This window comes from Leuciscus leuciscus (assembly GCF_965113295.1).
Source record: "Leuciscus leuciscus genome assembly, chromosome: 15".
Classification (NCBI taxonomy): domain Eukaryota; kingdom Metazoa; phylum Chordata; class Actinopteri; order Cypriniformes; family Leuciscidae; genus Leuciscus; species Leuciscus leuciscus.
The window spans coordinates 12187316-12212133 of record NC_138739.1 but is presented as its reverse complement, the minus strand read 5'-3'; the positions used below and the strand labels follow the sequence as shown (position 1 = coordinate 12212133).

At 38.4% G+C, this 24818-nt stretch overlaps 4 long non-coding RNA genes across 5 annotated transcripts in view; 2 read left to right on the top strand and 2 right to left on the bottom strand.

Annotated features, from left to right (window-relative positions):
- The window catches only part of LOC309476419, a 45074-nt gene extending 31413 nt beyond the window's left edge, over nt 1-13661 (bottom strand). The window contains exon 1 of the long non-coding RNA XR_014198126.1: nt 11076-13661. This is a non-coding gene — a long non-coding RNA (uncharacterized lncRNA). The remainder of the gene's footprint in view (nt 1-11075) is intronic.
- LOC309476343 overlaps nt 1-24818 on the bottom strand; it is a 216821-nt gene that overhangs the window by 109061 nt on the left and 82942 nt on the right. The gene's annotated exons all lie outside the window — the stretch shown is intronic.
- Nucleotides 574-3251, top strand: LOC309476540. Its single transcript, XR_014198251.1, has 2 exons — nt 574-2155; nt 2421-3251. It is a non-coding gene; the product is annotated as an uncharacterized lncRNA (long non-coding RNA).
- On the top strand, nt 9315-11090 carry LOC309476337. 2 transcript variants are annotated; one of them, XR_014198016.1, is made up of 2 exons: nt 9315-9687; nt 10162-11090. It is a non-coding gene; the product is annotated as an uncharacterized lncRNA (long non-coding RNA). The 2 variants fall into 2 exon arrangements; XR_014198017.1 differs by having other exon boundaries at nt 10159-11090.

Here is a 24818-nt window from a genome sequence, read left to right as displayed (position 1 = left end):
AGACATTGTCTCACATTATAACAATTATACTTTAGGGTCACCGTTAAACAAAATCATTTCAGTAATCTTCTAAAAGATAAATAGAAGATATGAATGTATTCAAACTTTAAAGATTTTTTTAAGAAAGAAAGTTAAGAACTTTAAACTTCAAACTAAAACAACCTTTCATTTTTAAAAGATCATATTTAAACTTTTACGATTATGCTTTGAAATAAATCAGAAAGATCAGCGTGTTTAGGTGTAAGGGATAGAATATGCAGTTACAGTACAAAAAATCATCATGGCTATGGAAAGCCATAAAAATTGAAACTCCGCATGGACAAAAAATGCTGATTAAATCTTTTCATATAAATGAGATATAAGACGACTAAGTGCAGTTTTTCAACCATCTAAAGTTTTTGAACAGACATTGTTTAATAACAATTATACCTTAGGTTCAATTTAAACAAAATCATTACAGTAATCTTCTAAAAGATAAATAGAAGATATGAATGTATTCAAACTTTAAAGATTTTATTTAAACAATCTTTTATTTTTTAAAAGATATCATTTAAACTTTTAAAGGTCCCATGACATGAAATTTTCACTTTCTGAGGTTTTTTAACATTAATATGAGTTCCCCTAGCCTGTATATGGTCCCCAAGTTTCTAAAAATTTCAATCGGTGTAAATCGAGCTTTTGCTATCTTTCTCTGCCTTTGAGAAAATGGAGGTTCATACGCGCTGATCTTGAATCTCCTCCTTATGACGTCATAAGGAGGAAATGTTACCTCCCCTGTCTCTGCTTTGCCCGCCCAGAGATTTTCCGCCCATGAGAAAATGCGCTAGGAAGTAGGAACGCGCGCGCGCGATTTTAGTTTGTCCACGAGACGAGAGATATCATGGCTTTTGAGCGAGCGAAGCATAACAATTGCTCAATAATTGGATGTACAAATGAACACCGAAGGGTCAATACAGAGCTGGGCTTGCTGAACGTCTGAAACTAAAGTCTGGATCACTCTCTTTGGCTCAGCTACACACCTCGGACAAGTAAGTCAACTAATGATATATAAGTGTGTTGCTTTACTGTTTATGGTTAACGTTACCTAGATTTTACACGTAGAATGTGGCTGTAACATTAGCTATGCAGCTATGCAGTTTATGTGTGTGAATACACACACTGTAACGTGAGTGTTGTACACGTCTTTGTTATTTGGATAACCGTTTTCCTGTTGGTTATATGGCGCGCGCGATATCCGCATTTCAAGATCGCAGAGCTTGATGATATTGTAATAAGATAAATACAGACGTTACAGATCTCTCATGAAAAGGCAACAGTAGGTTCGCGTTAGCTACATGATAATAACTAAACCATCCGAATAAAGTACCGTATCCAGACATAATATTTTAAACTGACCATTCGGAAACGTCCTGCTGGAGCCGCTGAGTTGCAACTTCTTCATCCGTTGCTTCTCCATCTGGATCAGATTCTGGGTCAAACTGAAATGCTTGAAAGACTGCGTGTCTTCTTGCCATTGCTATATCCAACGTAAACATGCACGCCACGATCCCGTTGCGCAAGAGAGTAAGGGGAGGCTGCAGACCTGGAGCCGGTAGATCTACGCCCCAAGCAGTTTTACGCCCCTGGCAGTTTTACGCCCCTGCTGTTCCTGATGCGTCCAGTAGGGGGAGGCTGTACATTGACACGAATTGATTGAGGTATAATAAATAATCCGCTAAAGTTATTGTTGTTTAGCAATGATGCAACATTTATTATTTATAAACGAATAGCTTGATAGAGCTAGGTAGTTATCAATTCATTTCTTTATATCAATGGATAGGTCTATCATTTATTTCGAGAGACAAAAAGTTCTGGACGGTCAGGTTGATGTTCTGTCTGGCTTAAATTTATAAGTTATAGCTTACCACGTGTAAGTTTAGCTGCCCCTAGTCTTCTCTACTCACTTTCAAAATTAATTTTCTTTTGAATGTTCTTTTGTTGCCCGTCTTTATCTTGCCTCTTCTGGTAAGACTCCTTTACTCCTTTCTGGTTTGAGTTGTTTCTTATAAAATGAGATCTAACTATCTCATTTATATCTAAATATACATTTTTCTTAAAATAGCGTACTGATCTGGATTAAAATGTAGGCTGTGTGCATTTAACATGATGCATCCCAGTGTGTTTGCTTTAGCTATGGAAATCTCTCTCTCTCTCTCTCTCTCTCTCGAAACTTTTATAAACTATAAACACCCATCTCTTTTTTAACTGCATTCCAAACCAATAGCTTCTCTAGTAAATAAATGACTTACAGAGACATACAAGGACATGTTTTTAATGTCATTTTTTAAATTTTCTCTGCACAGTCCATCATCAGTGGCCAAAAGAAATCAAAGTGTCTTGACCACCAACAAGTACCTGTGCCATTGTACTTTGAAGATCAGGAGCAAATTGATGCAATCCACACTCATCTGACATAAATTCTGGGCAACACACACACACACACACACACACACACACACACACACACTGTGACTAGATCAAATTCACCATGGATGTCCTTTTTATATTTTTTTAAAGTTTAGCTTTTTTTAATGAAATACACACATGAAATGCAAATTAAAAAGGCAGTTTGTGTTCTCGTAACACTTTCTTTTATGTGGTCTGTGACTCTTAGGTGGTCTACAGTGATTCTGCAGGGTCTCCAATAAGTATTATAGTTTATCTCAGTTGCTTTGGTGCATTTCTCAGATCACACCTGAAATCACATCATCTTTCACTTGTGCACATCATAAAAGCAATTTCTCATTTTATACAAATTGCAAATGCTTTGGTACATTCATGCAATTCATAATGTACAACTGTCTGCTGTTTCCTACATTATCAACTCTTTATGTCTTGTTGATCAAAATATAGGCCTATTATACTATTTCTCTGTTGAATTGTCATACTCCTCAAAACATCTAGGCATTAGTTCCTTGCATAAGTCATTAAATGCAAAATGGCTGACTAGTTGTCATAAACTGTTAAGCATGTTTTCAATACATTTCTATTACACTTTATTTTGTAAATGTGTCCTGAATTGATGAATTGCGGAGGTGTATTTAGAATTTCACTAATGAAGGAAAAAATGAATTGATATAATGAATAATGATGAAATGTACAAAAGCAACTGTGATAAAAAATTAAGGATTCAGGAATTTTATACAAAATTTAACAGTGAGTCCTGCTGCTTTTGAATTTGACAAAATAAAATTCACCATGGATGTCCTTTTTACATTTGTTTGTTTAATTTTATTTTAATTTTTTATCAGTGAGCAGAAGCACTTTGACAGGAGGATAGAAAAACAGTTAAAGCAGAGTGGCAAGCCATAGGGGAGTCATCATAATTCATAAATGGTGTTGTTAAATAATGTTTTTGTGAACAAAAATATTGTCTCTTTCTTATAAATGGCCCTTGGAATTTTAGAAAAGGGATAAATTGTGTTTGTCTTCATAAAATGCTATGAAGGACACTGTTTTGTAGCTGTATGATGACTAAGTGAATAGTACAGCAGATATTTAATCCAGGATCCATATGATTACACGGTGCTGTATGTCTAATGGGCTAAATATGTTTAATATCTAATTGTAACTTTATATAAATTCACAACAACATATTTCACTCAGTCTCCTGTATAAAAACATACAGTGAATATTCTATTATTATTAATTAGTATTATTATTATTACTATTTATTCAATATTAATGTATTCAATATTCAATTAACTATTCTATAGTAGGTCATATATCATTACTTGTCATCTGATCCAACTATGTGTGTTATTTTTTAATTCATGAAAACAAATAGTCTTCTGTATAGGCTGAGTGAAGCCCAACCTAATATCTAGAGATATTTTAATCCATAGTGCAGTGCAGATTTATACTAAAACGTTTAATATTTAAATTAACAAAAACCACAAATTCGGGCAAAATCTATGAACTGGACGGTTATTATTGTGTAAGTTTTGAGCATCGATTTAATGGTGTTATTTCGCTACTGGACGCATCAGGAACAGCAGGGGCGTAAAACTGCCAGGGGCGTAAAACTGCTAGGGGCGTAGATCTACCGGCTCCAGGTCTGCAGCCTCCCCATATAGGCGCAAGATGGTCAAGGCCACACCCACCCTCCACCTTGCGCCGCCTTTCTCCTCCTCATTAGTATTTAAAGCTACAGACACCGAAACGGCCTGTCTGAAGGAAGCTCATTCTGGGACTGGCTTGTAGTGGCTATAATTCTGCACCGAGGCTGAATTTTTGGAAAGAGATTTCAGATACAGTACTAGGGACCACTAAGGCCTATATTAAAGCCTACAAAAAGTAGCATGTCATGGGACCTTTAAGATTATGCTTTTAAATGAATTTAGTGTGAACAAAACTTTGGCTCTGGAAAGGCGTTAGTAGACTAACATTACATACGATGTGACATGATGCACATAGAGATTAGTTAATTTTTTAGAACCGTGTGTGTGCGCGCGTGCAACACAGCTTAGAAATGATATTAAATTATTTATTTATTTATTTATTTCATTTTTGAAAATGTACAAATGTAGTTTTCTGTGATGGTCGTGTTTAGGTGTAGGCTACATGATCGAATATGCAGTTACAATACAAAAATCATTATGGCTATGGAAGACCCCCACCATAAAAATTTAAACCCCGCATGGACAAAAAATGATGATTGAATCTTTTCATATAAATGAGATATAAGACGACTAAGTGCAGTTTTTCAACAATCGAAAGTTTTTGAACAGACATTGTTTAATAACAATTATACCTTAGGTTCAATTTAAACAAAATCATTACAGTAATCTTCTAAAAGATAAATAGAAGATGTGTATGTATTCAAACTTTAAATATTTCATTTAAACAATCTTTTATTTTTAAAAGATATCATTTAAACTTTTAAGATTATACTTCTTATAAACTCAGCACCTGATATCCTGATCACTGAATTTGTGTGACTCTCTCACAGACACACACACACACACACACACACACACACACACACACACACACACACACACACACACACACAGATGGTCACATCTCCTCTGATGTCTGATCTCCACACACACACAGACACAGACACACACACACACACACACACACACACACACACACACACACACACACACACACACACACACACACACACACACACACACACACAGATGGTCACATCTCCTCTGATGTCTGATCTCCACACACACACAGACACACACACACACACACACACACACACACACACACACACACACACACACACACACACACACACACACACACCCTTTGGCTGGTGCTTTTTGAAAGCACCGCAGGTCAAACGCTGGTGTAAAGAGGCCCTTTAGTTATCTAAACATGTAAGATGATTTTTTATTTTTGTGAACCCGTTTCATTTATTGCGTTGTTTCATAAGCTGTATGTTTTTTCTTCAACTCTCTAAACATTTAACTGATTGTTTCATAACCTGTAGGCCTATGTTTTTTTTTTGTTTTTTTTTGTTTTTTAACTCTATAAACATTTAACTCATTGCAATTTTTTGGTGAATCCATTTTATTTAAACTGGATAGTTCTACATTTATTTCAACTTTTTGTGTGAGGTTTTAGTAATATCTTTATTTTATATTATTTATTTATAATCCTTTATATTCTTTTAAAGAACAGAATGTTTTATGTAAGATGATTTTTTATTCTTTTGTTTATCTAAAACTGAAAGAATTGGTTTCAGTAAGATGCTATTTTTTATTATTGTATATTATATTATTTGTGTGAAATATACATTATTTAATAAAATCTCTGTTTCTCACTATCACTGTGCTCTGGAATGTGGAGGAGCAGAAGGAGGGGGATGTCAGAATGCGGAGGGCGCGCGCACCACTCAGGCCCGGGCTGTGCTGGAGAGGCGCTTTAGTTATCTAAACATGTGAGATGATTTTTTATTTTTTTATTTTCGTGAACCCGTTTCATTTATTGCGTTGTTTCATAAGCTATATGTTTTTTCTTCAACTCTCTAAACATTTAACTGATTGTTTCATAACCTGTATGTTTTTTTTTTGTTTTTTTTTTAACTCTATAAACATTTAACTGATTGCAATTTTTTATGACTCCATTTTATTTAAACTTTTTGAGTGAGGTTTTAGTAAGATCTTTATTTTAAATTATTTATTTATAATAATTTATATTGTTTTAAAAGAACTGAATGGTTTCTCAACATTTGTGTGTGAGATAAACTTCCACAGTTTTCCCCTTATCAGTTTCACAGTACAGCCCGGATACGCTCAGGAATATGTAGGGAGGATCGTGTGTGTGACACCAACTTCAAAAACACACAATGTCATGTTCAAAAGGCTTCAATAGGCTTCAAACAATTAAAACTAGCTGTCATATAGCCATGACGTATTATTTAATCACAGTGTCTTCAAACGATCAAAAGGCTTCAAAAAACACTAACTGTCATGTTCAAAAGGCATCAAACTAGCTGTCCGATACCATGACATATTGTTATAACACTTTCTGTCAATATCAAAAGGCTTCAAAAGCCTTCAAAAGCCTTCAAAAGACATCAAAAGTCAAAACTAGCTGTCAAAACATGATCAAAAGCTGTCCAACTGTCAATCAAAAGTCAAAACTAGCTGTCAAAACATGATCAAAAGTCATACTAACTGTCAACCTGTCAATCAAAAGTCAAAACTAGCTGTCAAACTGTCAATCAAAAGTCAAAAGGGGCGGGACACCTGGCACCGGAAGGGGCGGGGCATGTCACCGGAAAGGGCGGGACCTGTCACCGGAAGGGGCGTGGCACCTATCAATCAATCATTTTTTGACAGGTGGTGTATCATATCAACTACTCCTGTATTGTTATATATTTATGTAGTCTTGATTTGGGTGTGTATAGTGGTTTTACATTTAAAAGGGTTGTAAATCTAGTTCAAGTAAATTTTAGCACGCCATAGTCAACTTTTATCAGGTAATTTCACAACAACAAAATGTGGCTAGTAAAAATGCTGAGTGGCTAGTAACTTTGGAAAACCACTAGCCACATTGGCTAGTGAGCAAAAAAGTTAATGTCAAGCCCTGGATACAATGCAACATGGCAGACAGTGTAAAGATTACACACTTCATTAGATCAGACAATGATGCCAAAAGAAGAAACATGTGAGCTGCAAAAATATGTAAAACAAAAAGACTAATGTTTCTTTGAAAATGCATGTCATTAGATAAGGTCTGATGTTACAAGTTAGTGAAAATGCTTCAGAGTCTCTCTCTCTCTCTTCAAAGTCAGCTAAAAGCTGCTATCTGAGTGTCATTAGTGATAACAAGATGTGTTTCAGTTGAAAATCATGCAGAGATGTTCAATGAATACTACATGAACCTGTCTCCCTGTTTTAGCACTATTATGCAGTCTAAATGGCTCTGATGGTTCTTGAATGCACTTCCCCTGAGCTCCAGAAAATACTTGAAAACTGAAAACTGTCAAAGATTTTGTAATGGGAAGGATGGGTTACCAGTGTGCATGAGGTGATTTCTCAATGATGGGTAAGATCCTCTTTTGGCCAAGCAGAGGACAGGGGGTCACTGCTGCCCCTGAAGGGAGGTGTGATAATAATAATAATAATAATTCATTACATTTATATAGCGCTTTTCTCGGCACTCAAAGCGCTTTACATAGAAGGGGGGGATCTCCTCAACCACCACCAATGTGCAGCATCCACTTGGATGATGCGACGGCAGCCATATTGCGCCAGAACGCCCACCACACACCAGCTTACTGGTGGAGAGGAGACAGTGATGAAGCCAATCAGTATATGAGGATGATTAGGAGGCCATGATGGACAAAGGCCACTGGGCAAATTTGGCCAGGATGCCGGGGTTACACCCCTACTCTTTCGAAAGACATCCTGGGATTTTTAATGACCACAGAGAGTCAGGACCTCGGTTTTTTACGTCTCATCCGAAGGACGGTGCTCTTTGACAGTATAGTGTCCCCATCACTATACTGGGGCGTTAGGACCCACACAGACCACAGGGTGAGCACCCCCTACTGGCCGCACTAACACCTCTTCCAGCAGCAACCTGGTTTTCTCAGGAGGTCTCCCATCCAGGTACTAACCAGGCTCAGCCCTGCTTAGCTTCAGTGGGCAACCGGTCTTGGGCTACAGGGTGACATGGCTGCTGACATGGGACACGTGATGGGTATATCAAATACATTGACACTGGATCATTTCAAAACATGGCTAAAGATGAAGACCGCTATAGCTCATTTAAGAGAAGGGTCAATTCAGCATTTAAGCTAAAAATTTGGATGCCTCTCCCAATGCAGTCCCTTGCAAAGCATGCTGGGAACTACAGATCCTCTGCACAGGGCTGTGTTTCCCAAAAGCATTGTAAGCCTAAGTATCGTAGAGCTTTTGCCACCAATGGTCTACTCTGTACGATCAACTTAGCTCACGATGCTTTTGAGAAATGCAGCCCTGGGCAGTGGATCTGTAGTTCCCAGCATGCTTTGCAAGAGACAGCATTAGGAGAGTATAAATTTGGGGATTAAGTGTTATTTTATGTGTTTTTCATCGTTGTCTATAATAACCCCAAATCACGATTTGTCATGTATTAACTAAATTCTCAGATCAGCAAGGAGCAGGTGCGCATGTGTCGAATGTGTCCATCCTGAGCTTAAATGGAAACTGTATGTTGGGTCAATGTTACTCAACTAAGTTAAAACAGCATTCCCTTGTTTTGTTACATAAACCTGATTGAATTAGGTTACAACAACAAAATTTGAATTTGCAGGTAGAATCAGCTAGAAATACCTCCTTAAAGCAACAACTGCACATGTTCACTTTTTACAGAGTATAGAAAATATGTTATTTTCACATTTAGTGTGTATATACACTAATATCGATAATATACACTATACTAATACAGATAATATCGATATTTGTACTTGGTGCAAATAGCCGCTGCCTTATTATATATCGTTTAAATAATTCTCTTTCACCCTGGTTATGGGCTAATTTCTTTAAGCTTTTACTGCAGCAATAGTGTTGCCTGTTTCTGATATAATGTGTTTAAATTATCTACTCTTTGGTTATTATCTCTCAATCTTCATCAGAGAAGTATCACTATGAAACTCTTCATGTGTCACACGAATGCTCAAATCCTGAGTGGACCGGGACATTTTAAAGTCAGTGTCGTGACACCAAGTGTCAATATGTTCTCACTTCTCAGGCTCCAGTTTTGACAATTCTTGTGTAAGGCTGCCCTTGTGTAACTTGTTTTCGTTATGTCCATCAAGGCCTTGAACACACTTATACACCCGCACACAAACGGGAACTCAAGACACACACATACATTTAAACATTTAACCGCTCACTATTATATTTCTTAATGTGCTATATATGGTAGGGTTGATCTTTGAATACTATGATTGGATGGCCTGGACATCATGGATGATTCTGCTTTATCTTGTGTATAAATATGGCCCGTCTCTGCGTCTGCTTGATCATCTCCCGAGATCTCCCGACGCTGCTGATACACATCTGATCTGCAGATAATCTACCTGAAGATTCATCTAACCCCAAGATCAAGCCTGACTGCATTCACTTGGACTTTGTGAAGGTGCATCATAATACAGGCCAGAGGTTTACTATCTCAGACTATAGACTGCAGCCTGTGAGTATCAGTTCACATGAGCTCACTCAACATATTTGTAGCATGTATGTAATTTTTTTGGGAAAAAAGTGGTCAATCAATAATCTTCAAAGCATTGAGCAATAAGTATTAAAAAGCAACATGCTTTTAGAAAATGTTTTCGGGGGTAAGATTATTTTCTGGGGTTTGTGATTTACCTCGCCTTTAAATGTTGAGAACTTTAATCAGCAAGTATACGACATACACAATATTTGTCTTGACTCAATGGAATAGACTTGATGGAAACAAAGTACAGTCAAAAACACTTTTACACAAAGGGATTGAAATCAACTATATAGAAAATGTGCACAGCTGGGTCAATTTAAATTAACTAAGATATGTGCAAGTAAAAATAAAGGAAGGGTCTCGTCAGTATTTTATTTACTAATCACAACCAAACTGCTTTAGTAAGTCAGATGTCAGTAAAGGTGTTTTGATGTGTGTATTGTTCAGCAGGTCATGGAGATTCATCAGTCTGCTGTGATTCTGCTGCTGGTCTTGTGTGGGTCGTTCTCCGCTCATGGTCAACCACCCGGTTATCAACATTTCCTCAATCAGCATGTGGGTCCTCTTGTGAACGTGGCAATGTGTACCAGTGAAATCAGAACCAGACGCATCACTGGACCTGGCGGTGTCTGCAAACCTGTCAACACCTTCATACAAGCAAATGCAGGTGTTATTAACCCAGTTTGTCGCAGAGGAGGAACTCCAGTGGGCGGAAACCTGTTTCAGAGCAACAATCCTTTTAACGTGGTCACGTGTAGATTACAATCTGGTACACCCCCAAACTGTATTTATCGTACGGGGCAGTTGGCCACTCTTAAAATAGTGTTGGGGTGTGTAGGCGGCTGGCCTGTACATTATCAAGGTCAGTAAGTAAAGTACAGATGACCGGCTGAATAGAGCATCGCAGAGCTATAGTTGCTAATCATTTGTTCACTTCTCCTTTCCCATCTTTCTTTGTTTCTCAAGTGCAAAAAGAGAAAAAAGTGAGTCAATCATGAAGCCAAAAATAAAATAGATGAATAAATACAAAATACAAATAGAAAATGTATCCCTCTGTCGTTATGTCTTTAACTCTGATTAACAAGAATATCTTCACTGTCTCGCATCATTTACCTTAAATGAGCATAATGTTAAAATATCTTTACAATATTTCTCTAAGTTGATGGCATATTCTGCACTTCTTCATCTATGTCTCTGTGTGTAATTGTGCTTATAATGTGCAAGGTTCAGCTAGTCTTCTGAATTTTTAAGCACTCTAACACTTTTTGAGCATTAAAAAACTTTTTAATGGGAGTAGTGAATGAGCAAAACGAGGGAAGAAAGATGCAGATGTTTTTCCACCTGTCTGTAATCCTCAATACAACTTTTCTACCCTTAAACTCGTCTGCTGGATTGTCTTGCATCTCAACAACACTAATTGAAGGAAAATATCAATTTACTTAATTTATTTGTCTTTGCTCTTTTTTTTTTTTTCAAAGTGTAAATGACAAGTTAACAACCACTTCATATTTTGTTTCTTTTTTATATCCACACATTCAAATAAATTAATTATAATGAACCATTTACGAACAGAATTTTTTATGACCACAATTTTAGTATTTGGAGCCAGTGGTTCTCGAGGACAAGTTCCCCCAAATTTAAAAATGGCCAAATTGTTGAGATGGTCAATCAAATCAAACTTTTACTTTTCGCAGAAGCAGAGCGTGAATTCCAGCGCGAAGACTCAGTTTAACGTTGAAAGAGAGTGAGGTAAGATTTAGCGAAAAGGTAACGGTAACCCATTAGTATAAATCAAGTGTTACTACTGTACATCATTCTAAAGGAACTACTAATATACTTATACAGTTTTAATAAAGTTGAATTAGCTAACCTTCTATGTAATTTTACTAAGTGTACACTTGCAGTTGTTGATTATAATTAATTTACTGTTAAGGATAAACAATGTTTAAAATGTATATAAGTATCTACATCTGACTAATTAAAAATGAACCAAAAAACATAACATGGTAAATGGGGGATATCTATAAAAAAATTAATTGTCAGATCGTCGACTCTCAGTTACTGAATGTCGCGCAACAACGTTGCTACAGCCCTGTCGCGTCCTACAATTCTACGTTGTTACAATGGTGCGAGCACGTAGACAGTGACGTTGCAATAGTAGAAATGTAAATGTGTTTGCTGGGTAAAGTGTTACCAAATCCATCGGAAGGAATTGCAAAATCTCAAAAGCTTATATGACTTTCAATATTAGTTATATCATGTGTTTCGCAGAATACTGATCCAAATAATTACTAGTTCCTTTAGAACGATGTAGTAACACTGGATTCATTACTAATGGCCCAGCAAACAATTTTGCTTCGCTCTCGGCTCCTCAGCACAAACCTGAATGAGTGGATGCACACCAGCTCCTTTTATACCCAAGGCATGCAAATCTCACTTCCAATTCTCATTGGCCTTTTCTTAAAGTCTCAAAGGTGTTTAGGGATCTGTGACCCCTAGTGTCAGTCATTGACATCACGTCTCATTCCCTCCATCAGCGAACAGAGGTTACAATCGTAACCAGGACATTCACTTTAAGTGTAAAATAGAGCCAAAATGTTTGGAGAGAGAATAGATCTCTCTTTTATTTTTCTCTGTTATAACGGAGTATAACCATCTTTGTTTGTTCATTGTAATTTGACATTTTTCTTTATAATGATTTCTCCCAGTGCTGTGCTCTTTTTGTGCAAGTCTACTGTATTTTATGCAAGCTGTTCTTTATTGTCATAAATTCGGTAACACTTTATAATAACGGTCAGTTGTAAGTCATTTATAAGTGGTTAGTTAATGATGTTTTGTATATTCATGTTTTGTAAATGATTAGTTAATCATTAACTAATCAATTGTAAATGACTTATAACTGAATCTACAAAATAAAGTAATTAATATATCACTTATTTATGAACACAGTCATGTTTTGTAAATTATTAGTTAATAATTTACTAACCACTTATAAATGTCTTACAACTGAACGTTATTATAAAGTGTTACCATAAATTCTTAAAAATGCTCTACAAGTTTTTAATTAGCTCTTAACTCATTTCCCTTCATCTTATATTTCTTGAAGATCAAATTTAAGATAATAACCCACTAACCCACCTTTCAAATCAGCAGCATGAGCACTGAGAACTTCATCAGGTTTCCTACAGTATATGCTATGAGAGAGCAAACTTGGACAATAACATTTCCCTCTGGGTAGGTTGAACAGGTTCCTCCGAAACTTAACTACTTGAAAAATGTTTGAAAATGTCTTTGGAGTGTACTAAAGATGTCAAAAACTCATAATATAATACCTTTTGTTGTTGTTTTTTGTTCATTTTTAGCTTTTTATTCATTATATTGCAGAAGTTTATTTTTCATTGTATGTCAAGTGTACAGTTGTACAGTTTTATTTTTTTGCATCGTGAAATAAATATGTATATGTTCTCTATCACTGTGTTGTGTTTGTTTCCTTTTTCTGTTTAGAAGATACAGTAACTGAGCCTTTAAATCTCCTTTATAAATGCTTTATAAGGCATACATAGTCCTACCTTTAGATGAGCTCACAAAAATAGTTATTAACTGACCACTACTAAATGCTTTATAACAACCTGAATTAACCATGAATTACAGTAGGAATACGTGTTAATAAAGAATTTTACACACAAACACACAAAGTAACCATCACTATATGTCTGAATAATAAGATGTATGAATGTACGTTTAAATAGTTTATTAATCATTTACTTACACTTTCTAAGTGATCTTATAAACCACTGACAAATCCTAAATAACTGGTTTGTAAATAATAAAATACTTCATTTAGAAATTATATATTGATCATTAATAAAGTAGGAAAATACAATTATTAAACACATTATATATATATATATATATATATGCGTATAAATCAAGAAACAAGCATTTATAGCTGTATTTACAAACTGATTATTAATGTTTATTAATGCTTTATAAATGATGAATTAACTATTTACTAATACTTAACTAATGATTAATAGCATGCAGTTATTATAAAGTGTTACCCTGTGGGGCCTATGTGATCATACATTATGAACGAGGTGTTCAGGGTGACTCATGCTAATCACACAAAACCTCAAAGAATGAAACTATAATATTGATTTATGATTGGTTACCCATTGTGTGGAGTGTGTGTTTTTATCTGTAAGGTAATGTACACAGTTTAGTGCTTCCTGCTTTTCTACTGAGACATTTTTACTTTTAAATTAGACAATACAAATAAATATTTTCAATATTAATTTGTAGAGTTTTTGCACCACCTTATTCAATTCTTTTTAAAATATATTTAAAAGCAAAAAAAAGCACAAAAAAAAAGAAAGTTTGTGGGTCCTCCCCCAGAAAAACATTACTGGAGTAAATGCCATTTCCTGTATTCTGTTGCCTTTTAATTAAACAAGTAAATTAAACTCCGCTTCACATCGGGTGGTTCTTTGCCTCCACATCGCGCATTAAAATCAATGAATGCACAGATATCTGTGGATTATCCCGCTGATACCATGGTCATTTGGCAGCATTGACAATTTAAAGCTGTTATTGATGTTTGCAACGCAATATTTGACTGGAATTCTTGATGTCTGTGTGCCTAAAAGAAAGATTTTTATCTTCATCAGAACAACTTTTAAAACATCCTTTGGATTATTTAGAAAATTCTGGATTTTGTGCTGTAGAATCACAGTGATGCTGTAATTAACAATAATGTACATTTAAGCCAGAGATTAGAGTCTAAATGTGTTTAGCGATTCAGGTCAAATGATGATGATGTCAAAACATAACCAACACCACCTGATCAATTTTTCTCTTTGTTCATCTGTGTAGAGTGTCAAGAAATACACATGCAACTCGTGTGAGTGTAGACACTAGACTGACTTTATTTATGTTACCCGCTTCATCCAAACAGGGGTTGCCATAGTGACGTTAACATCAACACTGATATTTAAAGTGATAGTGCCACAACTCTACATCCCCTTTCTTCCAGATGGGATGTAAATAAACTTAACAGCCCACACAACAAAACTGGAACAGAACACGTACTGAAATTATCTTATTATCAGGCCACCCACCACGGAACAAAAGGTGACACGGAACATAAAATGTATGGTGAAGTATGGGCAAACAAAGTTAGTTCAGTTAACGAAGGGACACCTGGTTATCATTTCCATATCTTGATTTTAGTTTAGTTTTTTAGCCAAGTACTGACATAGTCCTGATAACGCTGATTAGGTTGGCTAACTCTGCCTGCTCGAGTCACCACCAACTGTCTCTCAGATGAGTCACCAGTATTGACCACTGGTGTGATACTAGGAGGTGTAGGTGGTGGGTTGGCATTTTGGGCAGTCTCTCTATCAGGTACTGGTGAAGTGGACCTCAGTGGCACGTCCTCCTCAGAGCTTGCCGTTGGGTTTTCCTCAACCCGGAGGAGATGTCGCCTGTTCCTGATATATTTCTTTCCTTGTGATGCTATTACATAGCTATTAGGCTGCTGAGCTGGGCCTTCCACTCTTGCCACTTGATCAAAACCACGTTCAGTGTGCACTCTGACTGTTTGACCTGGTCTTAGTGCTGAGAGGCGGTGAGCACTGCGGTCATGATACACTTTCCCCCTCATTCTGTGTTTGGAGATGGCAGCAGTCACATTGACTTGGATAGCAGGCCTGAGCATGTCTGTGGTTGCTGGCAGGAAGGTCCTGGTTTGCCTGGACATGAGTCGCTGAGCAGAGGAAGGGAGCCCATCACGGGGAATGTTGCGAGTGTGGAGAATGGCTTCTTGGATGTCTGTGCCATCACGGTGGCACTTCTCCAGTAGGTGCTTAGCGGATCTCACTGCACGCTCAGCCAGACCGTTAGATTGTGGGTAATAAGGACTGCTGCGGATGTGTTTAAAGTCCCATGCCTGTGAAAAGTCTGCAAAGTCCCTTCCAGTGAACTGGGTCCCATTATCAGTCATGAGGGAGTGGGGCACACCATGTGTTGCAAAGTGTCGCTTCAGCTTCGCAATGACCGTGTTGCTGGTCATGTTGGGGAGGTAATCCAGCTCGAACCACCCTGAGTAGGAGTCCACCAGGACTAGATGCATTTTGGCACGCCACTCAAATATATCAGCTGCAGTAAATGACCATGGCAGTTCAGGGATGTCATGGAGGTGCATTGGTTCCTTTGTGTGGTGTGCTGTCAAAGCATTGCATGCAGCACAACGAGACACCTCTCTTTCGATATCTGTGTACATTGAGGTCCAGTACATAGTCTCTCGAGCTCTGCGTTTGGTGGCTTCAATCCCGGGATGGCCCTGGTGTAGCTGGCCGACATAAAACGTTTGCAGTGCTGCAGGTATTACTAACCTTTGCCCACGCAGGAGCAGTCCATCCTCTAATGTCAACTCTTCCTTCATGGAGAAGAACGGTCGCAACTGTTGCGGCAGCTCCTTGGAGGTTCTGGGCCAGCCATGCACGATGACTTCAGATAGCTGTTGGCAGGTGACGTCACTCTTTACTGCATTTCGTAATTCATCTGTACGACGTGAGGAGAGCACCTGGACAGTCATCACTTCTAGTAAGTCATCAGTAAGTGGGGGCTCAGACTCAGGTAAGTGTGCACGCGACAACGCGTCTGCCACAAACAGTTCCTTGCCACGCTTATACATCACATCCAAGTCGTAACGTTGCAATTTTAACATCATACCCTGCAGGCGTGGTGATGCGGTGTGCAGTGGTTTCCTCAGGATAGTTATAAGGGGCTGATGATCCGTTTCAGCAGTAACGGGGTGGCCATAGATGAAATCATGAATTTTTTTAGCTGCAAACACCAGTGCTAACATTTCTTTTTCAATCTGAGCATACCTGGACTCAGTTGGTGTGAGGGCACGTGATGCGAATGCCACCGGCCTCCCGTCTTGGAGGCACACTGCCCCAAGACCGTGTTGGGAGGCATCTGCTGATATAACCACTGGCTTTGATGTGTCAAAAAATTGCAGCACAGGGGGATTAGTCAGTGCCTGCTTCAGTTTGCTGAAAGCCGCATCATGGGCGTCATGCCAGTGCCACTCCACGTCGTGGTGTATCAGCTGTCTCAGAGGGCCAGTCATGTCACTGTACTGGGAAATGAATTTGGATAGATAGTTTGTCATGCCCAGAAACTGCTGTAAAGCCTGTTTGTCCTGTGGCTTCTCCATCTCGCAGACGGCTTTGATCTTTTCCGGATCTGGCTTAACACCATCAGCGGTTAACAGGTGTCCTACATAGTGTACACAGTTGACTCTGAATTTGCACTTGTCAGGATTGAGCTTTAGGTTGATGGCACGAATCCTGTTCAAAACCTGTGTTAGGCGTTCATCATGTTCTAGTAATGTACGTCCCCAGATGAGGATGTCATCGACCACGATCTCGCAAGGTTGTCCAGCAAATAACTGTTCCATCACATTTTGGAAGACCTCACTGCCTGTGCATATGCCGTATGGCATTCTCAGGAACCTATATCGGCCATGAGGTGACATGAATGTTGTGAGCTTGGAGGATGCGCGGTCAAGGGGTATTTGCCAAAACCCACACTTGGCATCTAAGATGCTAAATATTTTTGCACCGGGCATGTCCGCAATGATTTGGTCAATTGATTTGAGCGGATGACGGGGTCTGAGGAGGGCCTGGTTTAGATGCACTGGGTCGATGCAAAGTCGCACTGTTCCATCTTTTTTTTTCGCTGCAACCATGGCAGACACCCATTCTGTTGCGTCGTTTTCTGGTATAATTACACCAAGGGCAGTCATTCGGTCCAGCTCCGCCTTGACCTTATCTTTCATGGCAATGGGGATCCTGCGGGGAGCACATATTGTGGGGGCAACAGTGTCATCTAGTCTCATATGATATATCACAGGTAATTTACCTATGACATTAGTGTCAAAAAGGTCTTTGTACTCCAGTATTTCTGGAGCTTCTTGTTGCAGCATGTGGACGTCAGGTCCGAGATGTATGAGACCGATAGCAATACTGTCTTGTAGTCCCAGTATGGGTTTTACATCCCTATTGACCACATGAAACTTGAACTGTCCCTGTGTACAATGCAGTGTTACAGTGCCATCAGTTTTGATTGACTCACCTCCATAAGCCACTAGATTGACCTTTTCATTTGGATCCACATGCACTGTGTGGTCAACTGCATGCAGCAGTTTTCTGGGCAGCACATTACATTTGGCACCAGTGTCCACTTTTACCTTCAGTTGTCCATTTCCATTCTTCATTGCGAGCGTGGCGAAGATTTCCCCTTTCTGTGCGGGTGTGAGTATTGTGTCACAGTAGAAAGTATCAACCATTTGATTGTCTGGTTCAGTGGTCAATTCATTTACTCTACCCATTTCTCTTCTTCTGTATGGAGTGGGGGCTTTGGGGCGAACTGTGGCCTGCGCTGGTGCAGAGCGACAACACCTAGCAAAGTGATTAAGTTTTCCACAGTTATTGCATGTCTTGTTGAGAGCAAAGCATTTGCTGCGGTCAGGTGAATGTTGGCCATTACAATTGCCACAGCGAGCCTTCTGAATTGAGCACACTTCAGCGTCCTTATGAAGTTCCTTAGAGCTTTTCTCCGACTGTTCATGGAGCATGCTAATGCTAACTGCCAGTTCAAGGGTGAGATTCTTTTCACGTAATAGTTGTTTGCGGAGGGTGTCGCTCTGTATCCCACAGACGATACGATCCCTGATCAATTCATCACGGAGCGCGCCAAAATCGCATTTTTTCGCCAGTATTTTCAGAGTGGAGACATACGCCTGAATAGACTCACCGGTTCCCTGACTAGCGGTGTTAAAAACATGCCTGTCCATAATGACGTTTTTCGCTGGCATACATAATTCAGCAAACTTTACCAGTAGAGTCTCTGGTTCTTCGTGACTTTCCCCCTCTCCATAAACAAAGGATTCCGACTTTTCAACAGCCTCCGGGCCGGCTAGGTTCAGTAGCGTGTAGGCTTGAACTTTCTTAGATTTATCCGACAGTCCTGCGTTGCAGTAGATTATCCATTCTTTCTCAAATTTCCGCCAGTTGTCGGCAATGTTGTCGTCAAAAACTAGTGGATCGATACGACGGAGTCCTTGAGCCATTATCAGACACTTCTGACACCATGTAGAGTGTCAAGAAATACACATGCAACTCGTGTGAGTGTAGACACTAGACTGACTTTATTTACGTTACCTGCTTCATCCAAACAGGGGTTGCCATAGTGACGTTAACATCAACACTGATATTTAAAGTGATAGTGCCACAACTCTACAATCTGGTAGTTATAACTCAGATACAACAACCAAACAAAAACTAAAGTTAAACATGTAAGGGTCACAAGCCCAACTAAAGCAAACACTGACCACCATAATGGTGACTTAAAATTGTGCTTTTTCTCCTTCAGTGATTCTGCTTATTAACATCAGGCATCTTCAATAATGCTCAATCATCACTCAATGAATCACACCCTTGAGTGTTAATTTAACACTCGTATTTTAACACTTTAGTCCGGAGCCATATAAACTCCCAGGAGAGTTTATTTAACACTGGAGTTTTTACTGTGTAGTTAGTGATGTCCAACCCACCATCTCATAAAGAATGCAATGATGAGTAAGGGATTTTGCATTTATAATAAAGTGAATGAAGCATGGTAGACTGAATCAAGGCTCGTTAGAATGGAGGAGGCTGCATGCATGTATAATATATCACCATAATCAATCACAGTTAGGAAGGTATAGCTTCTTCAAGTTTCTTTTTAGCATTAAAAGTAAAATAGGATTTATTTCTAAAATAAAACCCAATTTTCACTTTGAGCTTTCTGATTAGATTAAAAATATGTACATTGAACACAAGCTTATCGTCCATCCAAATGCCCAAGTATTTGTAAGAAGATACCCATTCAATATTTTTACCATCAGATGTATAAATGCTAAAATTATCAAGTACTTGTGAATGAGCCCTTGAAAAAAACATAAACTTTGTTTTCTGTGAATTAAAACCAATTTTAAGCTCACAAAAGCACTCTGCAATGACTGAAATGCAGCGTGAAGCTCTTGCACTGCCTGTGTATACCCAGGTCATTTATATAAAAAGAAAACAAAACAGGTCCTAAAATGGACCTCTGGGGGACCCCTTTAGATATATCAAGAACATCAGATTTTTGACCCTCTACATGAACATGAGTCCGGTCTGCCAAATCATTTCTAAACCATTTCACCACCCCAGGTTCAAAACATGCACTGCTAAGTTTGATCAGTAGCAAATCATGATCCACTGAATCAAACGTCTTGGATTAATCTACAAATAAGGCAGCACAGTGCTGTTTTCTGTCCATGGAGAAATGCCTGCAAATACGAGCATGTAAACCTCACTCTCCTGATCTCAAGAGGCACACTAGAGACCTCCTTCAGTGGCGCTGTTGACACTAGCGCCTGCCTCCCATGCCAGAGATGCCGGTTTGAACATAGGCAGTATATAAACTGGACACAGCGACCGTGAAGTCGAAAGTGAAGTCAATTAGAAGCACTCACTTCCTGATGGTCGAGCGTACTGCACAGACTCAAACTGAGCTTGATGACATAGATGTGACGTGAGCAACCTGTCTGTCTTCTAGTATCTGTGCCAAGAGGAATCTGAATCATTCCCTTCCGAAACTTCCAGAGACGGAGAGTGTGAGTAGGATGTGTCCATGAGCTAGGAGCAGGAGCCACTTTTGCTAAGTATTCTAATTACTTTGTCATTTTGCCTCCACGTCCCCCCGATTGCCCGTGAGATTCTCCTCCTGTCCATATGGTAATCTCTCTACTGTGTGACAGAGAGTCGCGTGGTTATGACACAATCATTAGCCTATTTTTACATTTTTACTAAGGTAATCGAGCCTTTTATACATTTTCGTGTTTCTTTAGAAATAAATAATGGACAAATGGAGTCTTTAAACGCCTCAGAGTTATTCACCAAAGTTATTCGCTGTCAAAATCAATGGGAGTCAATGGAATGCTAACAGCAGGTGGAGGTCCGCTAATCAATGTCGGCGCCCGGGGAAGCTTCAATATTTTATGAAACCCTACCCCCCTGGGTTTGAATCCTCAGGGATGCAGCAGCCATCATAAGGGAGCTTGAATCTTGGCTCACCACAGTCAAAAAGTCTGGCCTATTAGGCCAATTTAAGGCCTGGATATGCTAACATGTTATTTTACCTCTTTTAGTCCTCTGCTTGTGTATGAGGTGACCTTGTCAACAGTGGAGACCATAGAGAAGAAGGTCAGTAGCTCCATGGGTGGCTGGGATTGTCATGCAGCTTGAGCAGCGAAGCACCCTATGGAAAGATAAAAAAGCTTCCCATTTAGCAGCCTCGATGAGTTCAAGGTCTCTCGCACCAGATAGGCACTACTCTATCTGGACTAAGAGGACTCAAGGGTGGCATAGGCAGAGCTCACGGTTCCTGGGAGGACCGCATTGAAGAGGCGAATGAACGGAAGGAGTGCAGAAGGGCAGACTGGAAGGTACGCTGCGAGCCCATCGAAGTGGGGTGTAGAGACTTCACTGACTGGTCACTGTGTAAAGGTCTACATGCTGCTTGGCATTACTAGGGTTGCGAAGAGGAAAGCCATCAAGTCCACCATGGAGGCTGCAGAAAGAGCCTCCAGATGGCTGTGGCTTTAGAGGAGTGACCTGTGGGCCGGTGCTGCTGGGACACAAGCCAGGGTCTGGTTAACCCTGGGTGAGGGTGTATGATGTTAAAAGGCCCGAAACACCTGACTACCAGGAATATCACTGAGCGTGTCCCAGCACTTATATTTATAAATGTAAATACAGTAAAACCCAACCTTTATTTTTGGCTCTTGAAAAAGAAATTCAAATATATATCAAGAATAATTTATTCATACATATAATAACAAAAAAAATCAATTAAAACTGAGGCCTTTGACATATTTAAACAGTGGTTAGCCTATACCCCCTGGCTGGTTGTTTTTCAATGTTTATATGTACTATTGCAGTTGTGACTGTACATTGACTTTGTCTGAAATTTGATTAAAAAAATAACAAAATTTCCTTGTTCCTTGCCATTGTTTTGGATTACCCTCTGTTTAATCAAGCCATACCCTTGCCTCAACTAATTTCCCTGAGCAACCCATGACAAATATTGACATATTATTGGTTTGTGGCTAATTGACAGTGGATTTTAAATCATTGTCAATAGTGTTGACTTGACTCATGTCACTTCCTGTGCTCTCAGTAGTATTAACTTACCTAATGTCAGTGTTAGATTTACTCTCCAGAAAACTTTATAGGTATTTGTGCAGTGCTGACCTGTAGCCTATAGCTAATAAACTGAATAATTTAGCTAAAGAAACAAAAGTACTTGATGTGCTGAAATGTTATTTCTATGATGACAACTCTCCATCTGAAGTGATGATAATTTCTGAAGTGCTTTTATAAAGAACACCACTTTCTCACATAACGCAGTGAAGCTTCCCCTACATGAGTGAATAATTGATTCTCGAGCCATCGCCATATTAACAGATTCAGCAGCATCGCCAAAGCACCTGGTAACATCGCACGTAAGAATGTATATTTTAAGCAACCTACTAAGGTATAGTTTGGTGAACACGCCTAGAAATGGTATACCTTTAGTTAAGTTATACCTTAAGAGTCTTCGTAGTGCGCTCTAAGAGGCAACATTATCGGTACAATTACCAATGTAATTACCACAATTACCATCAAGTACAATTGATGGTACAATTACCATCTAAGAATGAACAGTTATCGGCAGCCTTGGTCTAATGTAAAGAAATAGCATAGGTTTTAAAAAAAAAGATAAAATTGCTGTTGTTGATGTATTATTATTACATCAATAATACATTATGACATTTTAATTTCTTTAATGTGTGCATAGTTTAAAATAGCCAACTGTTTTTTGTTAAAAATGAACCTTTTTACCAAATATGTCCTGCTGGACTGGAAATTCAGGTTTCTTCGAAAGTTTCCCCATTTGCGTAATACTCTTCTCTTGTGTTTGAGAATGAGAATGCTTTCACCAACTGACATGTGTTATATTTTTCGCTATCATAACATGTAGAATACACTTGGGGTTAACCACGTTCAAATAACACAGCCAACATTCAGCAATACTCAATTTCTTCTGCATTTATTTTAAAGAACACAACAACTAATTATTGTAAGTGACAATGGGGGAATAGCAGTATTACATTCATAATAACATATATTTGCAGAATACCCTAACTGATGACAAATAAAAGTGATGTAATTTCAACCAGAGAAAATATCGATCTGAAAAATTGGACAAAGTCACATATGCACTGTCAAATATTTGAATATCATGTTAGGTTTAAAAAAAAAAAAAAAAAAAAAAAAAAAAAAATCCAGTTTACTGGCCAACACTTAAGTCTATGTTGAAGCCAGTTAGTTTCATCCCAGCACATAAGTGGTGTGGAGCAAGTTGAGCTTTAGTTGAGCTTTTGATCATTAATTTGCTTTTCATTATTTTACAGCCTTGGGAGAAGAAAAGAAAGAAAACTCTTGGAACATTTAATACCACTTTACTCAGAAAACAATGTATATCAGCTCTTCATTTCATTTCTCTTTATATTTTCTCAACTTATCAGCTAAACTCCTTTTTTAAGTCAAATGTCAGTAAAGGTGTTCTGATGTGTGTATTGTTCAGCAGGTCATGGAGATTCATCAGTCTGCTGTGATTCTGCTGCTGGTCTTGTGTGTGTCGTTCTCCACTCATGCTCAACCACAAAGTTATGTGCGTTTCCTCAAGCAACATGTGTTTGGTGCCATGACTGTACAGAAATGTGACAGTGAGATCCACACGAGAGGAATCACACTCGCCCAAACCACCAACGGCTGCAAAGAAAACAACACCTTCATTCTAGCAAAAAAAGAAGTTAGAGCAGTTTGAGGCGCAGCAGGAACTCCACTGGATATTGAAGCATGGTTGAAAGTGACGAAAAAGTGACGATTTGGGGTGAGAATGTGTTGCAGCACAGAGGGGTCACAGACACTAGTCACATTTTTTTTAAGTGTGAAGGAGTCTGGCCTGTACAATTTTATGAAAACAAAATAATTACTGCAGACTAGAGGCTGAACAGAGGAAATTAGGAAAAAGCAATCAAACAATCAGAATCAATCACAAAGCCAAACATAAAATAGATACATAAATACTTGACCCCAGAGGTTAATGTGTCAAATTCAATGAAGCACAGCTGTACATGTACGTAATTATATGTGCTTTTCATGTGCAAGTTTCAGCTAGTCTACTGAATTTAAGCACTCTGTTAACACTTTTTGAGCATTACAACACTTTTTAATGGGAGTAGTGAATGAGCAAAAACTGTCTTCCAGAATGACTTGTTAAACTAGAATGACCAGTCTACTAATACCCCACTAATACTCTAATGAGAGTTAGACATGTAGGTGTACATAAAGTGTTTGATAATCTCTGATCTAATCTCTTGATCTTCAGTGATTGGCTGTTCACACTTTTATTTGCTCACATCTGAGTATAAAAAGCCTGAGGATCCAAACTTGAGTTAACAGCGATACCTGAACTTAGCTGAATAGCATTTGTTTGTGACAGGACTGAAGGCTCTTTCTGCAAACTACAGACTGTAATATGTAAGTATCTATTTTTTTTCCCCAATGATTGTGTATTTGTACATTGGTTTTTTTTTTTTTGTTGTTGTTTTTTTAAGCTGCCAATTTGGAAAGAGGTTGTGTATCAATAATCATAATGTGTGTACTGGTGTAGCGAGTCTCAAAAACAACACACTTTCAGAAAAACTTGCATTTCATATGAGTGTCCTCTTTGTAAAGTATTTATAGGGTTGATGACTAGTAATTAACTGACAGTGGATTATAAATCATTATAAATAGTGTTGACTTGACTCATGTCACCTCCTGTGCTCTCAGTAGTATCAACTTACCTAATGTCAGTGTTAGATTTTCTCTCCAGAAAACTTTATAGGTCTTTGTGCAGTGCTGACCTGTAGCCTATATAAAGCTAATAAACTGAAGAATTTAGCTAAAGGAACAAAAGTAGTT